General features: G+C 42.2%; 1 protein-coding gene and 1 pseudogene across 1 annotated transcript in view; one reads left to right on the top strand and one right to left on the bottom strand.

Moving 5' to 3' along the window:
• Positions 1–24,246, bottom strand: part of MAP1B (microtubule associated protein 1B) — a 234,430-nt gene that overhangs the window by 161,057 nt on the left and 49,127 nt on the right. The gene's annotated exons all lie outside the window — the stretch shown is intronic.
• On the top strand, positions 16,632–17,087 carry LOC131755677 (mpv17-like protein; annotated as a pseudogene).

Raw genomic sequence — 24,246 nt, 5'->3', positions numbered from 1 at the left:
GGCCGTGGCCGCTGAGCCTGCGCGTCGGGAGCCTTTGCTCCGCAGCGGGAGAGGCCGCAGCGGTGGGAGGCCCGCGAACCACAAAAAAAAAAAAAAAAGAAAGAATGAGACATCTCTTTTTAAGAGGTGAAAAACATTATACAGGGATCTACTGTAACCAGGCAACAAGAAAGGTTTCTTTTTTTCTTTTCCTCCTGTCCACCCCCTTCCTCCACCTCACTTTTCACTTACAAGAAAATCACTAACAAAACTAGCAGATTGAAAGGATTTAGTGAACTTTGATCAGCAGTAATTCCCAAGCCACGCCTAGCCTCTGAACAGCCTCAGGCCCTCTTCTCTGCCTTGATTTCTATACTCATACAATAGCAAGAATAGCAGCGTGCCAGTCAGAGGACAGGGGGCTGGACTGAATGCTATCTTTCTGTTTGTTTCTCTTCATTTTGAGAAGCTTTAAATACACCGAAAAAGACAAAGAACAATCTAACAAGCCCCCATGTTGTTGTGTTTACTTTGTTTAATAAAATAAAAATTACAGAAAATAGTTGGAAGACCCTTTGACCAATCCTTCTTTCAACTGATAAATATGAATACAAATAGGTTTGATTCACATTTTTATACCCTATTTTTCTTCTATTCATATCCATGAATAGAATATACTATTTTAGCTGTGTTTTTAAAATTTACATACCTGGTAGGCTATAATATAGTTCTAAAACTTGCTCTTTTCATTAGGCATTATGGTTTTAGATTTATCTTTGTTGATACACGTAGCTTTAGCTTATCATTTTTATTCAGAGTAGTGTTTCAACATAGACGTTTAAGAGATTTTATTTATCCATTACTTTGCTAATGGACACTTCTTGGTTTTTAATTTTTTGCCGTCATAAGTATGGTAGCAATGAGCAGCCTTGTATGTGACCCATATCTTTAGATCTCTTTCACACTGAAATCTATACCTCAAAGCCTAATGCATAACACATTTAACTCATCAACACATATTTGTTACGCTTAGTTGGCATCAGAGTAAAACAACTGGACAAGAGAATCTTAATTAACAGCTCCAGACTTGCACAGGGACATGGTCTATAGCTTAAGGAGCTGTAAGTGCAGTTAGAAGTAAATATATACACCCAGGAAAATATAGCTAATAATGCAAGGCAGAAGATGCTAAGTATCAAATGAGTACAGTCCGTGCTGTTAGAACTGAAAAGATATGAATTTGAAGTAAGGTGATAAAGAAGCAGAATGTCATTCTAGATCTGGAAGGACTCCAAGTAGAATTTCAACAGGCAAAAGATACTCGTCAGGGTCAATGATGTGAACAAGGTAAAGAGGTGGGAAGCACTATAAAGTCGAGGCTCTAGGTGAAGGAAGACACTAGAACTCCAGTTCACTCTCTCCACCCCAGGAGGAGTTACAAATCCAACTGGCCAGATTCAGGACAATGATAGGACCAGGATTTGGTGGCAAGGAAGAACACTGGAATTTTTAAAAGCTGATGCAAAAAGCTGGGTGTGGCCCTCTCTTCTCCCTTTTCTCTCCATGTGGCTGGATATGGGAAAGATAGGGATCACTTTGGCCTGAGGGGAGCCATCTTGGTTGCTTTCATTTCTCCTTGGTCATGGGTATTTGGGTTCTCTGCCTCATTCACATTAGGTTTGGGACTGGTGCTAATCTCTAAGTTTGGGCTTAGAGGAGAAAGAATCTCCTTATAGGCCTTGCACTTTAGCTCCGTTCCAGCCAAATTTGCCAGACAGTGCTACAGATTAGGTAAACAAGTGGACAGAGAAATTTTGTGTAGAAGATAAATTGATTCGAAAAGGTAGGATTTGGGTCAGATTGTGATGGACACTGAATGTCAGACTGTGGAGTTTTGACTGATTCCCAAGGACAGTTACGTTCCACTGAAGATTTTTGGGCAAAAGAGTGTAGGGTCAAGGGATGATCTAGGAAGACCAGTCTGAATTAGAGGGGAGTGAGTTCAGAGGCTATGGAAGAAACCCAAACGTGTGATGATCTGAAATTCTATTTCTGGAAGTGGCAAGGGAACTAGAAAAAATAAAAAGTAATGGCTGTGAGAATTTTCAAGACTTATTGAATAACTGGATATGGAGGAAGATAGAAAGAAGTATGATTGTGATGTTTTTAGTCTAGGTAACAGATAATTAGTCAGAAAAAATCAAGAAGGGGGGACTTCCCTGGTGGTGCAGTGGTTAAGAATCTGCCTGCCAAGGCAGGGGACACAGGTTCAAGCCCTGGTCCGGGAAGATCCCACATGCCACGGAGCAACTAAGCCCATGTGCCGCAACTACTGAGCCTGCGGCTCTAGAGCCCGAGAGCCACAACTACTGAGCCCACATGCCACAACTACTGAGCCTGTGCTCTAGAGCCTGGGCTCCATAACAAGAGAAGCCACCACAATGAGAAGCCTGTGCACCACAACGAAGAGTAGCCTCCACTTGACGCAAATAGAGAAAGCCTGTGCACGGCAAAGAAGACCCAGCACAGCCAAAAATAAATAAATTATTATTTTTAAATAAAAAAGAAAGAAAAAAATCAAGAAGGGGATCTGGGATTGATTAATTTGAGCTACTCATATTTCAATCAGGTGATAACATCCTTTCCGCTGTAATAACTGTGAGCCTGAGGCTCAGAAGAGAGGCGGGGAGACGTGGGGTAATAATGAAAGGAGACATGTCTGCACTGTTGCCTGGTCTTTCACGTAAGATTGGCTACACTCACTGAGTGCTGACTGTATATATTTCAGCCACCTTTCCAAGTCCTTTATGAGTACTGATTAATTTAATGCTTACAGTAACCATAAGAGATAGGTACGATTGTTATTCCAATTTTGCATATGAAGAATCTGGGGCTCAGGGCGTTCTAAGTATTTGGGCAAGGTCCCAAAGCTCTAGGAAAGTGATCGATCAGGTATACAAGCCCAGGTAGTCTGACCTGAGGAGTTGCTCCTAACTACACTCTACTTCCTCAGTACTCAGACAGCCTTGCGCAATTGCACACAACACTGTTATAACCATTGGACAATTCACTGCTACTGAGTACCACTGTCTTTTCTGGATGACATTTAAAAGTAGGAAAGCAATGATGATGGATGTTCACTAAACCTATGATGGTAATCATTTCATGACGTATGTAAGTCAAATCATTATGTGGTACACCTTAAACTTATACAGTGCTGTATGTCAATTATATCTCAATAAAACTGGGGATGGGGAGCAGAAAAGCAAGAAAACTGAGTTATTTTAAAGATTACTCAAAGAAAATGATACCTTTGGATCTGTGCAAGCAATAAATGTTTGAAAGAGGCTTAAAGAAGTTATTTTGTAGGTATCATTTCTTCTTCTTCAGATAGCTGTTAAAAGCCCTCTTTCTCCCTGCAGGCTCGTGGTGGGGGAGATGGTGCCTTAGTGTCTATCCCATACACCTGTATTTTCTGCCATGGTCTATTTATATGCTTATTAGACTGTGAGGCCCTGTAGGGCTGGGTACTTCCTGGCACCTTTTAGAAGCTTAATCTAATGTTTTATTAAATAAAGGAATAAATAAATAACTGACCATTTATACATGTGTTATGACATATCCCAGACCTTGGATATGTGTCAGGGAAACCTTCTGACAGCTGATGGTATCCAAGCTGAGTTTTTCAGGATGAATTGGAGCTAGCTGGGAGGAGCTAGGGGAAAGGGTTTCTGGGCAGAGGACTAGCTTATGCAAGAGAGAGCAAAAGGCATATTCAGGGAGCTGTCAGCAGTCAGTGTGGCTGGTGGAGAGGGGGCAAGGAGTGAGGCAGGATGTGGAAATGAAGAGACACACATGGGCCATGCTGCAAAAGCTTTCCGTACCATAAGAAAGGAATTTGGACTCTGTCCTGAGGGCAATAGAGAGCTGTTGAAAACCTTTTTTTCCTTATTGATTTTTTTTCTTTTCCAGATTTATAAAAATTGAGGAATAACATACATATGGCAAAGTGCACAAACCTAAAGTTAGGGACCAGCCATTCTGGTTTCCCCAGGACAGGACTTTTCGTTTTAAAACCAGGTCAGTTCCAGGTAATCTGAGACAAGTTGGTCATCCCAACTAAAGTGTCAATTTTACAGATGTCTACACCATGGACCCTCCTCCTTGATCAAACTCTAGGAGGCTTCTTCATGCCTCCTTATCAGTCAATTCTCCTCTCCTAAATTAACCACTCTTCCAAAATCTCTCATTATAGACTAGTTTTGCCTCATTCTGAAATTTGTATAAATGGAATTATACAATATGTATCCTTTTGAATCTAGCTTTGACACTCAACTCTATGCCTGTGAGATTCATCCTGGTTATTGCTATAGTTTGTCCCTTTTCATTGCTGTGCAATACTCCATTGTAAGAACATATCTCAATTTGTTTATCCATTCACCTGTTAATAGGCATTTACATTGAGTCCAGATTTTGGTGATTATGAATAAAGCTGCCGTGAATATTCTTGTACACATCTTTGGTCAACATATGCACTCATTTCTATTGGGTAAATACCCAAGCGTAGAGTTGTATGCATAAGTTTGGCTTTAGTAGCAACTGCCAAGCTGTTTTCCAAAGAAGTTGTGTCATTCTACACTTCCAGTAACACTTTTTTCCTTTTTTTTTTTTTTTTTTTTTTTTGTGGTACGCGGGCGTCTCACTGTTGTGGCCTCTCCCGTTGTGGAGCGCAGGCTCCGGACATGCAGGCTCAGCGGCCATGGCTCACGGGCCCAGCCGCTCCGCGGCATGTGGGATCTTCCCGGACCAGGGCACGAACCCATGTCCCCTGCATCAGCAGGCAGACTCTCAACCACTGAGCCACCAGGGAAGCCCTCCAGCAACAATTTTGAAAATTCTTGTTTCTCCGAATTCTCAACCACTCCTGGTATTGTTTATTCAGTGGGTGTGAAGTCATATCTCATGGTTTTAATTTGCATTTCCGTAATGACTAATAATGTTGAGAATCTTTTATTGGCCGTTCATATGTCTTTTGCTAAGTGTCTGATCAAATCCGATCTCTACAAAGTTGGATTGTTTGCATTTTATTGTTATTAAGGAGTTATTTATATCTCTGGGCATAAATTCTTTGTGACATATATGTATTGCAGATATTTTCTCCCAGTCTGTGTGACTTGCTTTTTCACACTTCTTAAGAGAGTCTTTTGAAAAGCAAAAGTCAGGGTTTTAATTTTGAGATACAATTTATCATTTTTTTTCCGGTGGTGTTTTTTGTGCTTTATTTAAGAAATTATTGCTTGCATCCTTTACAACAGCCAAGATATGGAAACAACCTAAGTGTCCATTGACAGATGAATGAAGAAAATTCATATATCTATGAATTTTATTGAGCCATAAAAAAAATGAAATCTTGCCATTTGGGTGGACCTGGAGGGCATTATGCTAAATGAAATGTCAGAGAAAGATAAATACTGTATGACCTCAGTTTTTTATGTGGAATCAGAAACAAAAACAAAAAACGTAGCTCATAGATATAGAGAACAGATTGATGGTTGCCAGAGACAGGGGATGGAAGGTGGGCAAAATGAGTGATGAAGTCAAAAGGTACAAACCTTCAGTTATAAAATAAATAAGTCTTAGGGATATAGCGTACAGCATGATGACTATAGTTAGTAATACTGTATTGCATATTTGGAAGCTGCTAAGAGAATAAATCTTAAAAGTTCTCATCACAAGAAAAAAATTATGTAACTATGTACGGTGACAGATTTAACTAGACTTATCGTGGTGATCGTTTCACAATATATCAAATATCGAATTATGTTGTACATCTGAAACAAATATAATGTTGTAGGTCAGTTATACTTCAATTTTAAAAATTAATGCTTAACCTATGGAGGTGAAGATATTTATTTTCTTCTAGAAGTTTTATGTTTTCTCTTTTGCATGAAGATCTATGATCTATCTGAGACAAATTTTTGTTATGATATACAATAGGGGTTGAGAATCATTTTTCCCTCATATAAATATCATTTTTTCCCATACAATTTGTTGGAATTCCCCATTGAATAATCTTGGAGCTTTTGTCAAAAATCAAATGACTAGATATGTGTGGGTCTATTTATGGACTGTAATATGATCCATTGATCTATTAATCTATCCTTATGCCAATACCACACTGAATTGATGGCTGTAATTTTATAGTGAGTCTCAAAATCAGGTAATGTAAGTCTCCCAGATTTGTTCCTTTTGTTTTCAAAATTGTAAACTATTCTATACTCCGTGCACATCTATGTAAATTTTAAAATTTTGGCAATTTCTATTTTTTTTAAACCTGCTGGTATTTTGATTGGGATTGCGTTTCATCTGTGGATCAATTTGGGGAAAACTGACATCTTAACAACACTGAGTCTTTCAACCCATTAACTTGGTATATTCATCCAACCATTTACTGAGGATTTAACATTTCTCTCAATAATGTTTTGTAGATTTTGGCATAGAGGTCTTGTGTAAGATTTACTGTTTTATTTTTTTTGCTACTATAAAATGACATTAAAATTTTTTTTAAATTTTTAATTGTTCTTTTGCTAGTATGTAAAGTGATTGCTGTATCGTGACCTTGCGTAGAGTGATATTGTTAAATTAATTATTAATTTTAATAGTTTTTCGATTGATTCTTTAGAATTATTTATTTTTATACAATTATGTACTCTGTAAATAATGTTAGCTTTATTTCTTCCTTTCCAATCTTTGTACCTCCTTTATGCTAAGCTCACTGTACTGGCCTGGGCCTCCAGTATAATATTGAATGGTAATGGTGAAAGTGGACATTTTTGTCTTTTTGCTGAACTCAGGGGGAGAGCATGTAATATTTTGCTATCAAGTATAATGTATGCTGCAGAACATTTTCTTTTATTTGCAGTTTGATGAGATTTGTTTTTTAAATCAAGAACGGATGTTGAACTTTGTCAAATTTTTTTCTACATCTATTGGGAGGATTATAAGGTTTTTTCTCCCCTATTCTATTCATATAGTGAAACACTGATTGATTTTTGAATGTTAAATCAAACTTACATTCCTGGTATACAGCCATTATGTATTATATTTTTTTGTATATTGATGGATGTGATTTATTAAATTTTGTTTAGGTTTTTTTGCCTCTATGCTTATAAGTAAGATTGGGCTGTGATTTTCATTTCTTGAAATGTCATTCTCAGATGTTGGTATCACCTGATGAAAGTAATGCTGCTTTTATAAAATGAGTTGGGAATTATTCATTGTTTTTCTTCTTTTTCCTGGAAGAGTTTGTGTAAGATTAGTATTATTTCTTCCAAAAATATCTGGAAGAATTAGAATATCTGGAAGCTATTAAAATATCTGGAAGCTGTTAGAGCCTGGAGTTTTCCATGATGGAATGTTTTAAATTAGAAATCCGAATTATTTCATAGATACGGGAAGATTCTACTTATCTTTGTTTTAATTTTAGGAAATTGTGCTTTTCAAGAACTTGTTCATCCAAATTGTTAAATTTACTGGCATAAAGATGTATACTTAAAACCAAATATATCAGTACTTACTAGTAATTATAAATAAATACTGAATGAAAGACAAAGATTTTCAACATTTATGAAAAAAATTTAAAAACAATTAAATTCTGTTTCTAAAAGACAAACTTTACATACAAGGATTGAAAGGGAAAAAACGCTCTATTTTCTTTACATACTGAACACTTCTGGCCACACAATGTATGGGTTTTACCCCACATCGACCAATTCTCCAACAGCAGCTTCATGTCCTAAAATTCAATTCAATTCTGACTCTGCGTACCTAGAGTTAGCATCAGATGCCACAGATTAAGGACTCAGTTCCACAGGACTGCCCCCACTTCAGATGACAATCACAAGTAGTCCCCCAGGTTACCCACACTTCCGTCCAAATTGGCTACAAATTGGGGGTTCCCATGACACCCTCCTCAAGTTCAATAATTTGCTTTAATGGCTCATAGAATTCAGGGAAATACTTACACGTACCAGTGTATTATATAGTATAAAGGATATGATAAAGGATACAGATGAACAGTCAGACAAACAGGTACATAGAGTGAGTGCAGGAGCTTCTGTTCCTGTGGAGTTGGGATGTGCCACCCTCCCAGCACATGGATGTATTCATCAACCCCAGAAACTCTCCAAACCCCATACTTCAGGGATTTTTATTGAGGCTTCATCGCATAGGCATTATTAACTCAATCTCCAGCCTCTCTCCCCTCCCATGGGGCTGAAAGTTCCAAGGTTCTAAGCATGGTTTGGTCTTTCTGGTGACCAGTCCCCATCTAGGAGTCCAACAAGAGTCATATTATGAAAACAGAACATTCCTATTACCCAGGAAATTCCAAGGGATTTAGGAGGTCTGTGTCAGGGTCTGGAGTAAAAGATCAAATATTAGAATAAGAGATGCTCCTCGCACTCCTATGACTCAGAAGATTACAAGGGTTTTAGGAGCAATGTGTCAGAAACCAGGGGCAGAGATATATACATATACATATTCATACACATATACATATACACATATACATATATATACTCATACACATATACACACATACAGGTACATATACATACACATATTCATATACATATACAGGTACATATACACATATATATACTTATTATTTCACAAGGATATAGAAAACTTGAAAGAAAAAAGGTGGAAAAAGATTCACTATATAAAACAAAGACTAATATGGGTATATTAATTTCAGACAAAAAAAGACCAGTCAAAAAGTATTACTACATATAGAGTGCTGAAAAGATTAATAAAATTAACCTCTCTACTTAGACTAATGCAGTAAAAAAGAGAAAACATAAATTTTCATTAAGACAAAAGGGTCAACTGAACAGAAAAATTCTAAATTGTATGAACTTACTAACAGCTTTAAGATATGTAAAGCAAAATTTGACAGACTAAAAGGAGAAATAAATACAAAATCATAACTGAAAATTTTAACATAACTCAGTAACTGATAGAACAAGTAGACAAAAAAATCATTAAGGAAATAGAAGCTTGAAATATGGCTAGACAACTTTACCTAATTGAAAACTGCAACAAACAATTTCAGAACATATTCTTTTCAAGTGTATATGAAACATTTACTAAATACTACCACATATGGGGCATTAAAGTAAAGAGATGATATTATAGATCTAACAGACATTAAAAGAAAATGAGTGTGTTATGAACAATTTTATGCCAATAAATATGACAATTTAGAAGACTTTTAAAAAAATGGAGTAATATGGCCAGACTTTCATTTCAGAAAGATTGCGCTGGCTGCAGTGTGGAAAATGGGCTAGATTAGCAGCAAGACCAGAGGCAGTGAGGACATTAGAAGCCTATTGCAATAATCTAGGCAGCAAGAATAATGACCTAGATAAGGAAGCAGTGGTAGGGAGACTGAGAAGGGATCCAATGAAAGAGCAAATAAGAAAGGAAAGCCGAGGGTCAGTGAGTATGTGACACTGCAAAATATTGATTCAAAAAATATTTATTGGGCTTCCCTGGTGGCGCAGTGGTTAAGAATCCGCCTGCCGATGCAGGAGACACGGGTTCGTGCCCTGGTCCGGGAAGATCCCACGTGCCGCGGAGCAACTAAGCCCGTGAGCCATGGCCGCTGAGCCTGCGCGTCCAGAGCCTGTGCTCCGCAACGGGAGAGGCCACGGCAGTGAGAAGCCCGCGTACCGCAAAAAAAAAAAAAAAAATTTATTGAGTGCCTACTAGATGCCAGGCACTGTTTGCAATAGTCAGCCAGACAGATATGGTCCCTGCCTTAGTGATGTAGCTTACCTACGACTGGTATCAGAGCTGGAAGTTGTACCTACATGTCTTAACTCCAGATCCAAGCCTAGTATGCTTTCCACCAGATATAAGAGCCCAGACCTCCCCTCTGTCATATGATTCACTTTGTCTGTTACATCTGAGGCCAGTATGACTATCCTTGCGTCTGCCTTCTTGAGCCATCACAATGGCCAGGTTCTTCCAGGCAGCACTTATTGATTTAAAAACTTTATAAGAATAGACTGAACCCTCATAAATTTTCTTGGTTTGGCTCAAAGTTACATTCTCTAGGAGATGGCTATTCCAAAAATCAATATGCTTTCCTTTTAAAATGGAGCCTGGCTCTTTGTCATAGTGGCATTTGCAATCTGCTGGGCGTTAGCACCTACTTCCTAGGATAGGGCCAGCCCAGGTTTGGTGAAAATAGCTTCCTTCGGCCACTTCAATCACCTTTGTCAAAAGCAAAGGATGTGGGGAGCCTGGCACCCTGAATTCATCTGGTTTGATTTTAGTTCCTCTTCTAACTATAGAACTGTAGAACACTGGAGCTGGAAGAAATTGCAGAAAACATTTAATCCAACGCACACATTTTAGAGAGCAAGAAGTCAAGGCTCACAGAAGTAGAATGACTTGAAAAGTCCCACTTTTATATGAACCCAGGAGTAGAATCCTTGTCTTTCCAGTGCTTTTTCCTCTAATACCACACATCTGTGCCATAGCATTGAGTCAGGGATCTGTTCTTACTTGCTTTATATTTTGGAAAAATAAAAGTTTAGTTTTTGCTCCAAAGGACCATTTCTAATTCAAATCCCCTTCTGTATTCACGTCCTGTGTTGGCTCTTTGCCATTGTGTCTGGCTGAAGGGAGGCTAGAACCTGTGCCAGGCAAAGGAGAAGCAGATACTAGGTCGGGTGATTTCAAGGACCCAGGGAAAAGCCTTCTTCTTCTCACCTGCTTTAGGTATCTAAAATTTCTAAAAGACAAAACTTTTCATTATACAAGGAGAGCTAAGGCCCATGGTGCAAATATCCCAGGAAGGAAAACGCAATGGCTTCAGCTGACACTGAATAGCAAATAAGTGACATTGGATCCCTTCCTGAAGCACTTTTTTACAGTCAGAATGAAAGACAGTGCAAAAGGTCACTAGGATCCTTCAAAAGGATGGAGAGAAGTTCACTGTACTAGAAGAAAGGAATAGAAGGGGTGTGTATGCGTATGCGTGTGCGTGTGTGTGTGTGTGTGTGTGTGTGTGTGTGTATGTGCATGTTAAAGGGGTGGAACTAGGAGCTTTCAAAGACAAATTTGTCTACAATGACAACTCTATATATCACACCTTGGTCCTGTCTTGACCCTATCTGTCAGTCGAAGGTGCCTGCATCCTCATCCTGGACCTGCATGTCTAAACACTTCCATCCCAGCAGCCAGGAGCAAGGGACATGGGGAGCAGAACGTCTCCAAGCCAGTGAGCACCTAGGCAGCTGTGCACCACAGATGAAGCCCCAGACTAACAGCAACTAAGCCTTGTGATTTGTTCTTTGTTATAGGGGTTGTCGTGAAAATTCTCTGTGCAAGAATTTTTAGTATGAGACAGTACATACTAGCACTCTGTATGATGCTGTAATAGTGGATATATGTCATCATACATTTACCCAAACCCACAAATGGGCACCACCAAGAGTGAGCCGTAATATAGACTATGGACTCCGGGTGACTACGATGTGTCAGGGTAGGTTGGTCCCTTGCTACAAATGGAACACTCTGGTGGAGGAAGTTATTAATGGCGGAGGCTGCACGTGTGGGGGAAATCTCCATACCTTCCACTCAACTTTGCTGTAAACCTAAAACAGTTCTGAAAGATAAAGTCTATTAAAAAAGAATTCTCAGTTCACGGTTGCCTGGTGGGTTGGCTGGGAGTTCCTGCAGGTGGTACAAAGCAGAGGTAGCAGGTGGAGTGAATGAGGCTCAGATGGGAACCATGGACTCTACCATCTCTTCCTCTCCCTGTGTGGACTTGACCTCTGTTTCCTCCATTGTAAAATGAGGAGGACGGGCTCGGGCATCCACAGCTGCGTTCTGATTTTATGGTCTTCATTAAAGATACTTCTCCAGGTTCTGTCTTCTTGAAAGAACTGTGCCTTGAAATAAAGGATAACTAGGCACACAGAAAAGGTCCCACTTTCTCAATGGAGGCCCTCGGGGCTCCATCTGGTTTTGTTGGCCAGGTGCAGAAGTATTGCCATCGATCCAGCGAAGGTTTTGTCCTCATCCAAGGAGGCCTCTGTGCTCTGGGTTCTACTCAGAGTAGGTGCTGGGGCTGCTCAGGGCGGGGACAGAACCTCTTCTGCACCTCCCACAGCAAGCTGGCCTCTCACCCAGAAGGATCATGGTCTTCCTGGGAGGAGCTTCAGCCATGAGCCCAAGCCCAGGAACCTGACAGGGGGGTGGGTTTGCTGACATTCAGGCCAGAAGGTCATTTCTCCTCAGACCTGTTTGGTTCTTCTTCCTCCCTTCCCTTCCCAGGATGCCACTGGTGGGCCAGCAGGAGCTTCAGAGATGTGCTTATCTTTCTCTTGCAGTTCCTGGCGGACACTGAGTCTACCCGAAGCAGAACGTTATTTTTAACACCAGCCGGCGGTTCCCGAGTCTCTCACCCTGGGACTCATGCTTGCTCTCCGGCCCCTCGTCAGGGCCTCGGCGTCTTCAAGCGAGCAGTAAACTCCAGCCCTGACGCCTGCTGGGTTGGCACTTCACAACCACATTTCTCCACTCCCTTTAAATTCAGATAAGCGTTTGTGGGTCTCACCTACCACGCCTGTTTGGTAGCAACAGGAGTTAAAGAACTCTGGCAGCTTCTAAGCCTTTAATCAGTGAAAGCATTGGATGGAATCAAGCAAGTTTTCAAGGTTTCGCTCCTGCTTATCTAGCAAAACACCAAACCCCAGCCCTCGATTCAGGACTGCAGGCAGGCTTGGATGTCTGTACCCTGACTTGCTGCCTGTTGCCTCGCTGCAGGGACAAGCCCATTTAGTGCTCCTTGTAACTGGAGGAGTAACTTATTTCCCTTGGTCTCTTTCCATTCCACCCACTGCCCACATCTTTCTTTTCCTTCGAAGTGTTTTCATACCTTCTTCTCCTCTTCGGAGTCCAGCAACCTTCTGCCGACTCTTTCTGCACTGCCCAAAGCACACACCTGTGGGCTGGTCCTGGGATATATGAGATGAGTGATAGAGATTCAAGGAGTTCAGGTCAGACCAGCGTATTACAAGCCCCCACCCTCCCCCCCACACACAGTGCTTCCATCCTTCTGGGTTAGCCCTGGAAATGGCCTTGGCAGGGTGGGTACTAGGCCAGTGACTGAGTCTTTAGATGAAGGGCTGCCCAGGTCCTTTGCTCTCCCCTCTGAGAGAATTTCCCACAGAAGCAGGGAACCAGGTTGAGGATAGGCTACACAATTTTTCCTGGGTCTTTTCTGGAAATCTGTTGGTGGCTGGTTGTTGGAAAGGATCTAATTACATGGAAAAAAGCAGTTGCATCCGGAGTTGGGGGCAGTGGTTTGCCATGTACATAAAAATGAGAAGAGCAATTCCATGGCAAGGAAGCGTTGCCCTTCCAGGGAGCTGGCTAAGCCCCAGAGTACTTCCAGTACCTGCTCTGTGCTGGGCAGCAAGCTGGGGCCTGGGCTTTGCTGAGAGTGCTAGGCCCTTGGTGGTCCAGCCCTGGGCATTCAATGACTCAGTGGAGAAGGGGCCCGGGGTTTCCATTTGATCACTTTCTTCCCTAGTCTTTTCTGCGTCATGGGAAAGACAAAGCCTATGGCAAAAAGTTCAGGAGATGAAAATCCATTCAGAAAGGAGCCCATAGTGTGTGTGTGTGTGTGTGTGTGTGTGTGTGTGTGTGTGTGTGTGTGTTGTGTGTATGTGTGCCTGTTGGGGGATACTTGTAACATTGATGGCTTTTATTTCAGGACAATGGAATGTAGCAAAAATGCTCTCTTTACGCTCATACACGGACACACCCATGAATGCTCACTCTATATACATTCCCTGCAAAGGAAATGTTCTTCTTTCTGCTGTGTGTCCATCCAGCGGGGTCTTCCAGCATGCTAATTCAATATCTTAATTTTTTCAAGATCCAGGAAAAGGCTCAGATATACCCTTGGGAGCACGAGAGGATGCAGAGGAGCTGGCAGCAGCTTCCTCCCCTCCATGTCTGCTCCCTCAAAGGCCTCCAAGGAGCCATGAAAGACAAGAGCATGAGGCAGTCTAGGGAGCCGAGAGCTGGATGCGGAGTTCATCCTGGGGTCAGGGTCGCCAAGCTAAGTAGCTGAAGCTCTGCCTGGAAGGAGAGGCTGAGTCAAAAGCTGAGGGTCAAGGTGAGAGGGTGGTTGGGAGAGGGACAGCTGTGGCTGGTTTACTTCTCAGGCGAAAGTCCTGCAGGTGGGGCATATCTTCAGAAATGGTCCTCTGCATAACCGTCATCCACTCTCCGCTTCTACATGGCATTCCGAATCTCCTCTCCCACCTCTGCCAGACTGTAGCAAAATGGCTGTCAGAAAATGAATCATTTCCAAGCTAGTGCAAATTTAAGCCAATGTATTCTCTCTCCCAGGGTCATTTGCATTGTAAGCCTTAGCCCTGATTGCAAAATAAAAGCCTTTTCTCCTTATAAAGGACAGTCACACATCAACCCACTGATAGGAGAGAAATTTTAGGGGCAGGAGACCTTCTGGACTTTGGAACTTTAGTTCCTTCCGGCTCCAGTCCTGCCCTGGAGAAGAACAGGAGGCTGCTTCCAAGGTTTAACCTTTCAAGTTGGAAACCTCTCCTCCACTTGCCTTCAGTAGTACCTGAAATTCTCACTATTTGTCTCTTAAGGTTAAAGCATATCCCTGCAAAGCCAAGTTTCCTCAACTGTTGTCTAGGATGGGGGCAATACAGTGACTGGACAAGGGACAACCATATTCATTTCCACATCATGGTGACATCTCAGACCTGGACCTAACACAGAACAGTTCATTTTGATGTCCAGAAGAGGAAAGAAGCACGATGTGGTAGAAAGAGGCCTAAATGTAAAGTCAGGAGACCTGAGTCCATTAATAGCTATGTGGTCTTAAATAGCTTATCTTTTATATCCTCATCTGAAAAATGAAATGCAAGCTGTTTTTCATGGGATGGTTGTGAGAATCAAAAGAGAGAGTTCATGTGAAAGAACTTTTAAAGTTGTAAGTCCTATAAAAATGTAAATTTTTGTGATATTTGAATTTGTGAGACATAACTCCTTCCTTTTGCTGATGGGTCCCTCCAAGGCACTGGGCCTGCAATTCAGGTTCCTGCCACTAGAGGGACAGTGTTGTCTATTATTATCCTGCAAAAACCAAGCATTGTACTTAGGCACTTCAAGTCTATGCACCACAGCAGTTACCTGGAGGTCTCTGTGCATGCTGGGACCCCAGGCTTGGATAACAACCCCTTCACAATAAATGTGAACTTTGTTTGCTTTACATCAGGACCTGGAACTAAGTCTGTACTTCTTTTTAGATGCTTCCAGTCCCTGAAAGTAGTAAAGGAGCCCAAGAGTAACTGTCTTTAATAAATCAAGTCATGGACATTGCCTGATGTCATTTTGATAAACTGAGTTGCCTCACAGCCTGAAAATGAGGCTACTGGTTCTATCTTGCTCTTGGTTTCACAAAGCCAGACTTTTCCATCTTAGGAGAGCATGTAATAAGCGAGACTTTCTTTAAGCTTTATTGAGGGGATCCCAAATGGTCCAGTCTGTGGTGGTTAGACCCAAAATGCACTATCACAGGTCACTTCATCCTCTGTCTACTAGGCAACATTTGCATCTCATTTAGACAATTGTTAATGTGGTACAGGCTGTAAGCCCTGAAACCCGTCTCTCAGGGAATTTGGCTTTAACAGCAGAACATGAAGAACAGCTTTCCAGCCAATCGTTTGGATGCAGGGCTCATAAAACTTGAGGGTGGCCAGAATTACAAGGTCAGAGCACAACACAGAGATACATGCAGGACACATTCCAGCTTCTCCTTCCTCCAGCTGTGCACTAGCTAGGGGACTAGACAACTCAGTGATTTTTTTACCCCATTCTCCATGTTCCTTCTTTACTTTGTCTCTATGCTACACTGTCTCCAGAGAGTTGGGGGTGAGGCTGTCAGTTTTCCCATAGTATCATTCCTGCCTGAGTGCTGGAGACTGAAGCACTGGGCTCCTGAACCCTGAGCAAAAGCTTAACTCATGTTAGAGCAACAACCAATGTTAATTTTCTAAAAGATGTCCCATGGGTCAGGAGCTACATGGAAACCTGGGATCTGTAGGGCTGAGCCACTAAGCTAGGAACACTCCACCTTGCTCCTAGATTTCTAATGCATGTCAGTAGAGCAGAGGTAGAGACCATTTTCAGAGAGGAGGAGGAGGAGGAGGAGGAGGAGGAGTGCTTTGCCCCCAGTACTTTTTGGAACAGAGAAGATCCAAGACCTGTCTATATTTGGCTCCAGGCTGTGTGTTACTTCTTAATGGAACTCCTCAAGTCTCTCTCTATAAACTTCCAGAGGGGGGAAGCGTCATCATGTCAATAGCCTGAAATTGGCCATGATCAGGTATTTATACCACAGAAATTGGCAAGCATGACAAACCAGCGTCCTTTTTTGTCCCAGATGGCTGGTTATTAAACATTTTCCAGCACACCCCTGCACGAAGGCCATCAGGGAAGGTGCAGCAGATAACACTAGCTGTTTGTCCATACTTATTCTTAAATAAGCTCTGCCCTTAAAACACAACCACTGCGGCGCCCAGGGCACGGGCATGGCGGGCTGGTGTCGGGCGCTCCTGAGCACCACCCGGCTCTACCCTTGGCCCACGAACATGCTGCTCTACGCCGCGCTCTTCTCAGCTGGCGACGCGCTGCAGCAGCGGCTGCGGGGCGGCCCTGCCGACCGGCGGCAGACACGGCGCGTGGCCACTGTGGCCGTGGCCTTCCACGCGAACTTCAACTACGTGTGGCTGCGCCTGCTGGAGCGCGTGCGCCGTCCTGGCCAAGGTGCTGTGCGACCAAGTGCTGGGCGGGCCGGTGTACGTCTCTGCCTTCTACTTCAGTATGAGTATTCTCCAGCAAAAGGTTGACATATTTTGGGACCTGAGACAGAAATTCTGAAATACATATAAGAGTGGTCTGATGTACTGGCCTTTTGTACAGGCAGCTGTTCTGTCTTAAGCTGGGCACAGTCCAGATCTTTACCTACTTTGGCCCCAGGCCCATAAAATTGTATTTTCTTGGAGATGGTTATGACTTGTAGGCTTTGATGCCCCTGGCCCAACTTGCACATACACTCTGAAAACCATCTCGTCACACCTCTCCCCAGCTTCCCTGGTGGCGCAGTGTTTAAGAATCCTCCTGTTAATGCAAGGGACACGGGTTCCAGCCTTGGTTCGGGAAGATCCCACATGCCGCGGAGCAACTAAGCCCATGTGCCACAACTACTGAGCCTGCGCTCTAGAGCCCGCAAGTCACAACTACTGAGCCCATGAGCCACAACTACTGAAGCCTGCGCGCCTAGAGCCCGTGCTCCACAACAAAAGAAGCCACTGCAGTGAGAAGCCTGTGCACCGCAACGAAGAGTAGCCCCCACTCGCCGCAATTAGAGAAAGCCCACATGCAGCAACCAAGATCCAACACAGCCAAATATAAAATAAATTTAATTAATTAATAAAAAAAAATATTGGGTGGAGGGAATTCCCTGCAGTCCAGTGGTTAGAACTCCATGCTTCCACTGCAGGGGCCCTGGGTTTGATCCCTGGTCAGGGAATGAACATCCTGCAAGCCACGTGGCGTGGCCAAAACAGAAAAGGGGGAATTGGGTGGAATCGTGATAGTTGGGCCTTCTCCAAACCACTAAATTACCCTTTGTGATGGTTAATTTTATGTGTCCACTTGACTGGGCCATGGGGTGCCCAGATATTTGGTCAAACATTATTCTGGGTGTTTCTCTGAAGGTGTTTTCGGACAAGAGTAACATTTATACTGGTAGACTAAGCCAAGCAGATTGCCTTCCCTAATGTGGGCGGGCCTTGTCCAGTCAGCTGAAGGCCTGAATAGAAAAAAAGGCTGCCCTCATCCCAAGTAATAGAATTCTTACTGCCTGACTGCCTTCAAACAGGGACATTGGCTTTTCTTCTACTGTGGGACTCGAAACATTGGCTCTTCCTATGTCTTGTGCCTATCGGCCTTCAGATGGGAGCTACACCATTGGCTCACCCGATTCTCAGGCCTTCAGACTAAGACTGGAACTAAACCATCGCCCCTCCTGGGTCTCCAGCTTGCTGACTCACCCTGCAGATTCAGGACCTATCTCCATAATCATGTGAGTCAATTCCTTATAATAAATGTCCTTCTCTCTATATATACACAGCCCTTTGGTCCTGTTTATTGGGAGAACCCTGAATATTTCCCCCTGCTTATGTATGTTAATATTTCATAGTTTGTGGTTCATGCAGTGTGGTTGTCTGGGTGATGACCACCAGCTCACAACTGTTACAGATTTACTCTGGACGTTAATTTCTGGGACCCCCCCTGAAATCATAATATGTAGGTGGTCATCTGCTCCTACTCCACAGCCTCTGTATATAACCTGAAAATGGAAATTCAGCCAGGTAGCCAGATAATGGCCCAACAACAGAACTGACTACATTTTCACTTTAGGTTGACAGTGGATGGAATATGTATATTGTGAATTCTCTGAATGTTGGGGACTGAGAATTGATTCCGATAAGATTGCAAGCCATTTTGGAGCTGAGACTATCACAGTGTTTGATGATGCTTCCTAGTGAAGGACTCGGTCAATGTGATTGATACTCTACCTCAATATTGAGGTCCGATAGTTGCGCAGACACCTACTGTGTCTGAATATTGCCTTTCTGCTATTCACGATGAAGAACTATTTGTTCATTTTCTAACACTCATATCAGCATCCTATCCCTCTGAGCCATGGAGCCAGAATACTCTTTTCATATTTTGGGCAGAAAGGGTTGTAAAAGCAACACCAGTTGCTTCATTTCTAAGTTTAAATTTCATGTGTAAAATATATATATTAAATTTTTAGGGTAATGTGATTTAATGTAAATGAAAAATAAATGAATTTTAGTGAAGTAAAATAAAACCAAAAAAATGCAACCACTGTTTTGTTTATGGTGACAACATGCTCAGCCAAAAAACCACACATCACAGCCTCCCTGGAGGCTAGAGTCATATGACCCAGTTCTGGCCAATGAGAAGGAACTAGAAACCTGCTGGGAAAGGTCTTGCTTCTTTACGTGGGCACCTCTCTTTCCTCCTTAATTTTTGCTGCTCCTTCATCCTACCTGGAATGATGACTGGAGGGCCTCTCTCTTATGCCGTGGAGGGACACATTCCAAAAATGGCCAAGCAGAGAGCCAAAAGGAGCTAGGACGTGAATGACACCATGGAGCTGGCAGCCCCCTGAACTGCCCACTTCCAGACTTCTTAGGTGAAAAGTATCCCTATTTGGTCAAACTCCTCAGTTGGTTCTCTTTACATGCAGCCCAGTGCAATCTCTTACTAAGAACGAAGACTTTCCTTAAGGAGTGATGTTTGCTTTGATTCGATGGGAAGAGGCAGGAACTAAATGTCAGTTAACTGGAGCATTTACTTTGTGCCAAGTAGGCAGGTTCACTGGGTTGCATAGAGCTTGGATTTGCACCCCCTGAGCTCCTGATCTCTCCCTGCTACTAATGCCCGGAATTTGCCAGGTGAAAAGGAAAACCATGATGAGGTTGCTAAGGCAATCGAAGCTTTGTTTTGTCCCTAGGGGTATCATTTCGTGGATTAATTGGCAGTGGTGGCCTCCCATACAGCAGGCTGAAGATGAATTCAGGCTGTAACCAGCCAACCTGGCATAGCAAACAGTAATCTCTCCTACCCTGGTCCACCAACAGCCTTCCAATCTTATTCCCAAATTCTCAGCCTCCAGGCAAACTAGCCTGCCCTCTTCTGCCTGCCACAAGCTGCTTTCCCAGGGAGGGGTCTTTTGAATTCAAGTACAGAAAATCCTCATATTAAAAAAAAAAAACAAGGCCTTCAACCGGTTGCTAGGGTTTCCTGCTCACCAAGGTTTCCTAGGAAAGCGACTCGTCTCTATAGAGACGGCCAACGTCACTGGTCGCTGTACAGCAGCTCGGAGACAGGCTGCCTTTTCCAAAACACATTCCTATCAGAGCCACTCTCACTGAAGTGTGTGCCTGGGGGCAGGGGAGGGAGAGGACCCTGGAGTCAATGGTGGCCTTAAATCCATCTCAACCTTTCTCTCTTCTCTCTCTCCTTTGTATTGCAAACAGACAGATTCAGGCATTTCCAGTAATAAAGAGCATTTCTCTCCGTATTTCTACTTTTCTTCTGACCCATGGAAAGATTAGGTTCCTACCACACCCATTTATGCGAGTACACACGTACACACACATACACACAGACACACACACACAGACACACACACATACACAGAGTTCCAACTGGATAAATGACAGCTTAATGGGGGTGCATTTGATGGAACACCCAGGGATCTCATCTTGTTTATGAGGACTCAAGGCTGTCTCAGCCCCAAATCCCCAAGAGCCCTTGAGTCAACCCAAGACAAGGGAGTTTGGGGTGTGGGGGACCCTCTTCCATATCTTAGAGAGGAATGCAAAGTCATCTAGGCAAAGCTATCATACACCTGCACTAAGATGCCTTATAAATAGAGTGATCATATAGTTTATCATCCATATCTGGACATCTATGAGAAGAAATCTTAATAATTATATTAAATATGGGACAACAACCATACACCGTGAGTGTCTGAGCAAACTAGGACTTTGATCAGTTCACTTAATACTTGGAAATATGTACTTCACAAACAATACACAGAAGAAAATGTCTTCCTGCATCCTGTTCTCCCCAGAGGGCCTCACTGCTCCTAAAAATTGAGAAATTTGGAAAAATTGGAAGTTTTTGAAGACCCTATAGGTTCAGAAGTGAAGAAGGGAATGACATTATTGAAGGATTAGAAGATCGATTTTTAAGAATATAAAGACCCTTGTATATATGATATTTTATACATGGTATCTGACAATAATTAACTACCAGCAATATATGAGTGCCTATTTCTACACACTTTCATCTACATCTGTCTTCTTAAATCTTTTAAGCCATTGTCTCTCCAATGTTCTTCAGAACCAAGTCATTCTTCTTATGTCTGGCCATTCTTTCTCTGTTCACAGCCAGACTTTTGTCTCCTCAAAAATTCAGTGCTGGGCTTCCCTGGTGGCGCAGTGGTTGAGAATCTGCCTGCTGATGCAGGGGTCACGGGTTCGTGCCCCGGTCCGGGAAGATCCCACATGCCGCAGAGCGGCTGGGCCCGTGAGCCATGGCCGCTGAGGCTGCGCGTCCGGAGCCTGTGCTCCGCAACGGGAGAGGCCACGACAGTGAGAGGCCCGCGTACCACAAAAAAAAAAAAAAAAAAAAAATTCAGTGCTGACTTGATGAAGACAAGCACAGTGACTGTATGTAGCTCACCTTGGCCTGTATCTGAGGAAAGTGCCATACTAGCGAGATGGAAGGAGCTGGCTTCTTCACATCATGTTATAAAATCTGCGAGGCATCTACTGCTCTCCTTTTTCAGAAATTCTGGCCTCATGCTTGTTAGTTTGTCCAAGCAAACTTTAGCATCAGCGAATCACTTCCAGTTTTTTTTTTTTCCTTGAAGTATTGTTTCGAGGTACTAACATACAGGTTAATGTAGGAGAAAATGACATCTTCATGTTAAGTCTTCCTGTTTTCTTATGCAAGAAATTGGTTTACCTTTCTATTTTGTTTGTCTTCTTTTGTGTGAGGTTATTTTCTTTTAAATACAAATTCTTGCATAACGATTCTGGATAATCTAATTTAGTGTATTTGGAGCTGGGCCAGTGAAAAGAGCATCAGGGGTACAGGGAAAGAGCCCAAGGGCTCAAAAGACAAGCTTAGCATAGTTGATTTCACAACATCAGATTACAGATCATTTCACGTCCTAGAGTCTGCCTCCAATCCTGAAATTGGGAGGCAAACATTTTCCCTAAATTGCAGTGTTAATGATCGTGGGTAAAACAGCCTTCTAAGTGTTGAACCAGGAACCCAGCCAACACTGTTGACATGGAAAGATACTGGACTTAGAAGAGTCCAAGGACATGGGTTAGCGATCTGGTTCTACCACTCAACAGCTCCATGAACTTGAAAAGTCTGACTTAGTTTCTCTGTCTCTTTTTACTCCCCCATCTGTAATGTAGACTAATAATACTCCCTACCCGAAATCGTTGTGAGGATCAAATGAAATCACATAACAATTTACACATGAATACCTGTACAATAGCTGAAAGCTATTAAACATGATTAAGAAGTGAGATGTCGTTTTTATAATTTTTTCTAATGGCAAATTATTTTAAGTCACAAACATCTGACCTGTAGTTTTGGAAATCCAACATGCCCTTGAATTTGGGATACTTACAGACTGCAAGAATTCATACCTATGCTTCTCACATACTTCAAGAAAGAAAATCCATCATGGCGAGGTTATCTTTAAGGATAAGCAGGGGCTTCCCTGGTGGCGCAGTGGTTGAGAGTCCGCCTGCCGATGCAGGAGACACGGGTTCGTGTCCCGGTCCGGGAAGATCCCACATGCCGCGGAGCAACTAAGCCCATGAGCCATGGCCGCTGAGCCTGCGCGTCTGGAGCCTGTACTCCACAACGGGAGAGGCCACAACAGTGAGAGGCCCGCATACCACAAAAAAAAAAAAAAAGGATAAGCAAACAGAAGGTGACTACCTGGGTGCATGGTGGTGACATCCTGGGAATCTCAGAGCAAGATACCCTCAACTGAATACTGTCAATAGCAATACACATGTGGGTGTTTTGTTATTCAAATGAAATTCACTAGTGGGAAATTAAAGCTTAGACTCTTCCAAAAATGACACATCCCCCTTCTCCCATTCATTGAAAGGGTCAATAAATAAGCCCCAGGGTTGGCAATCTAAAGGTCTATATTCTGCCAATTACTGGGCGTGTGACCTCATTTCACATTCTTCTGATGGGAAAAGTATCTACCCTCCCAACCAGGGACCCAGCCAAATGATTAAAAATAAATGGGAGGTGTATGAGGCCTGAAGTACCAAAAAGTACCAGTAGTAAAGCTTCATGGCCAATAGGCTAACATATGGAATGATTCTACTGGATGTCCTGAAAGTTAAAGAAAGAGGCTATAATTCAAAAAGATATATGCACCCCAATGTTCATAGCAGCACTATTTATAATAGCCAAGACATGGAAGCAACCAAAATGTCCATCGATAGATGAATGGATAAAGAAGATGTGGTACGTATATACGATGGAATATTACTCAGCCATAAAAAAGAATGAAATAATGCCATTTGCAGCAATATGGATGGACCTAGAGATTACCATACTAAGTGAAGCCAAAGACAAATATCATATGATATCACTCGTATGAGTAGTCCAAAAATAATGATACGAGTGAACTTATTTACAAAACAGAAAAAGACTCATAGACATAGAAAACAAACTTATGGTTACCAAAAGGGGAAGCAGGGAGGGATACATTAGGAGGTTGGGATTAACATATACACACTACTATGTATAAAACAGATAATCAACAAGGACCTACTGCATAGCACAAGGAACTCTACTCAATATTTTTTAATAACCTATAAGGGAAAAGAATCTAAAAAAGAATATATATATATATATATACATATATATATATAAGTGAATCGCTGAATATAAAATTCTATTTTACTTTCTCTTAAAAAGAATCATCTCCACAGCAATGTTTGTTGACATTTTCTGGAAGTCCTAACAGTGATATGTGACAAAAACAACAATGTATTCACATTCTTTGATCTATTAATCCTAATCTTGGGAAAGGGTCCCAAAATAACATCTCAAAAGAAGAAAAAGAAAAAGGAGAAAACTACATGTAAAAAGGTATTTATAGGAAAATATTGGGAAATGCCCAGTGATAGGGTCAAATAAACTTACAGTGAATTTATAAGATAAAATCTCATACAGTTTTAAAGGAGACAAGGGAAGACTTCATAGAAACAGTTTTAAATAGTTTATGGTCTGTGGAAAACAAAGACTGCAAAATAGTATTCATATGGTGACATAATTTCACAGCAATTATGTTTGTAAGTGGAAATAATCATATAATCAGAAGAGAACAGAGAGAGAAGGGGCACAATGCCTGTGGAGCTGCTTTAATAATAGGCACCAAAGAGAAAGATGCTCTCACTGGCTCTGACCGAGCAGCTCACTCTTCCTTCCGACGTTCCCAGTCTATTCCAGAATATTGTAAGAAAAAGGGAGGACTTTGCATGAAAT

Source organism: Kogia breviceps, chromosome 4 (genome assembly GCF_026419965.1).
Source record: "Kogia breviceps isolate mKogBre1 chromosome 4, mKogBre1 haplotype 1, whole genome shotgun sequence".
Lineage (NCBI taxonomy): Eukaryota > Metazoa > Chordata > Mammalia > Artiodactyla > Physeteridae > Kogia > Kogia breviceps.
This window is presented reverse-complemented; position numbering and strand designations above follow the sequence as displayed.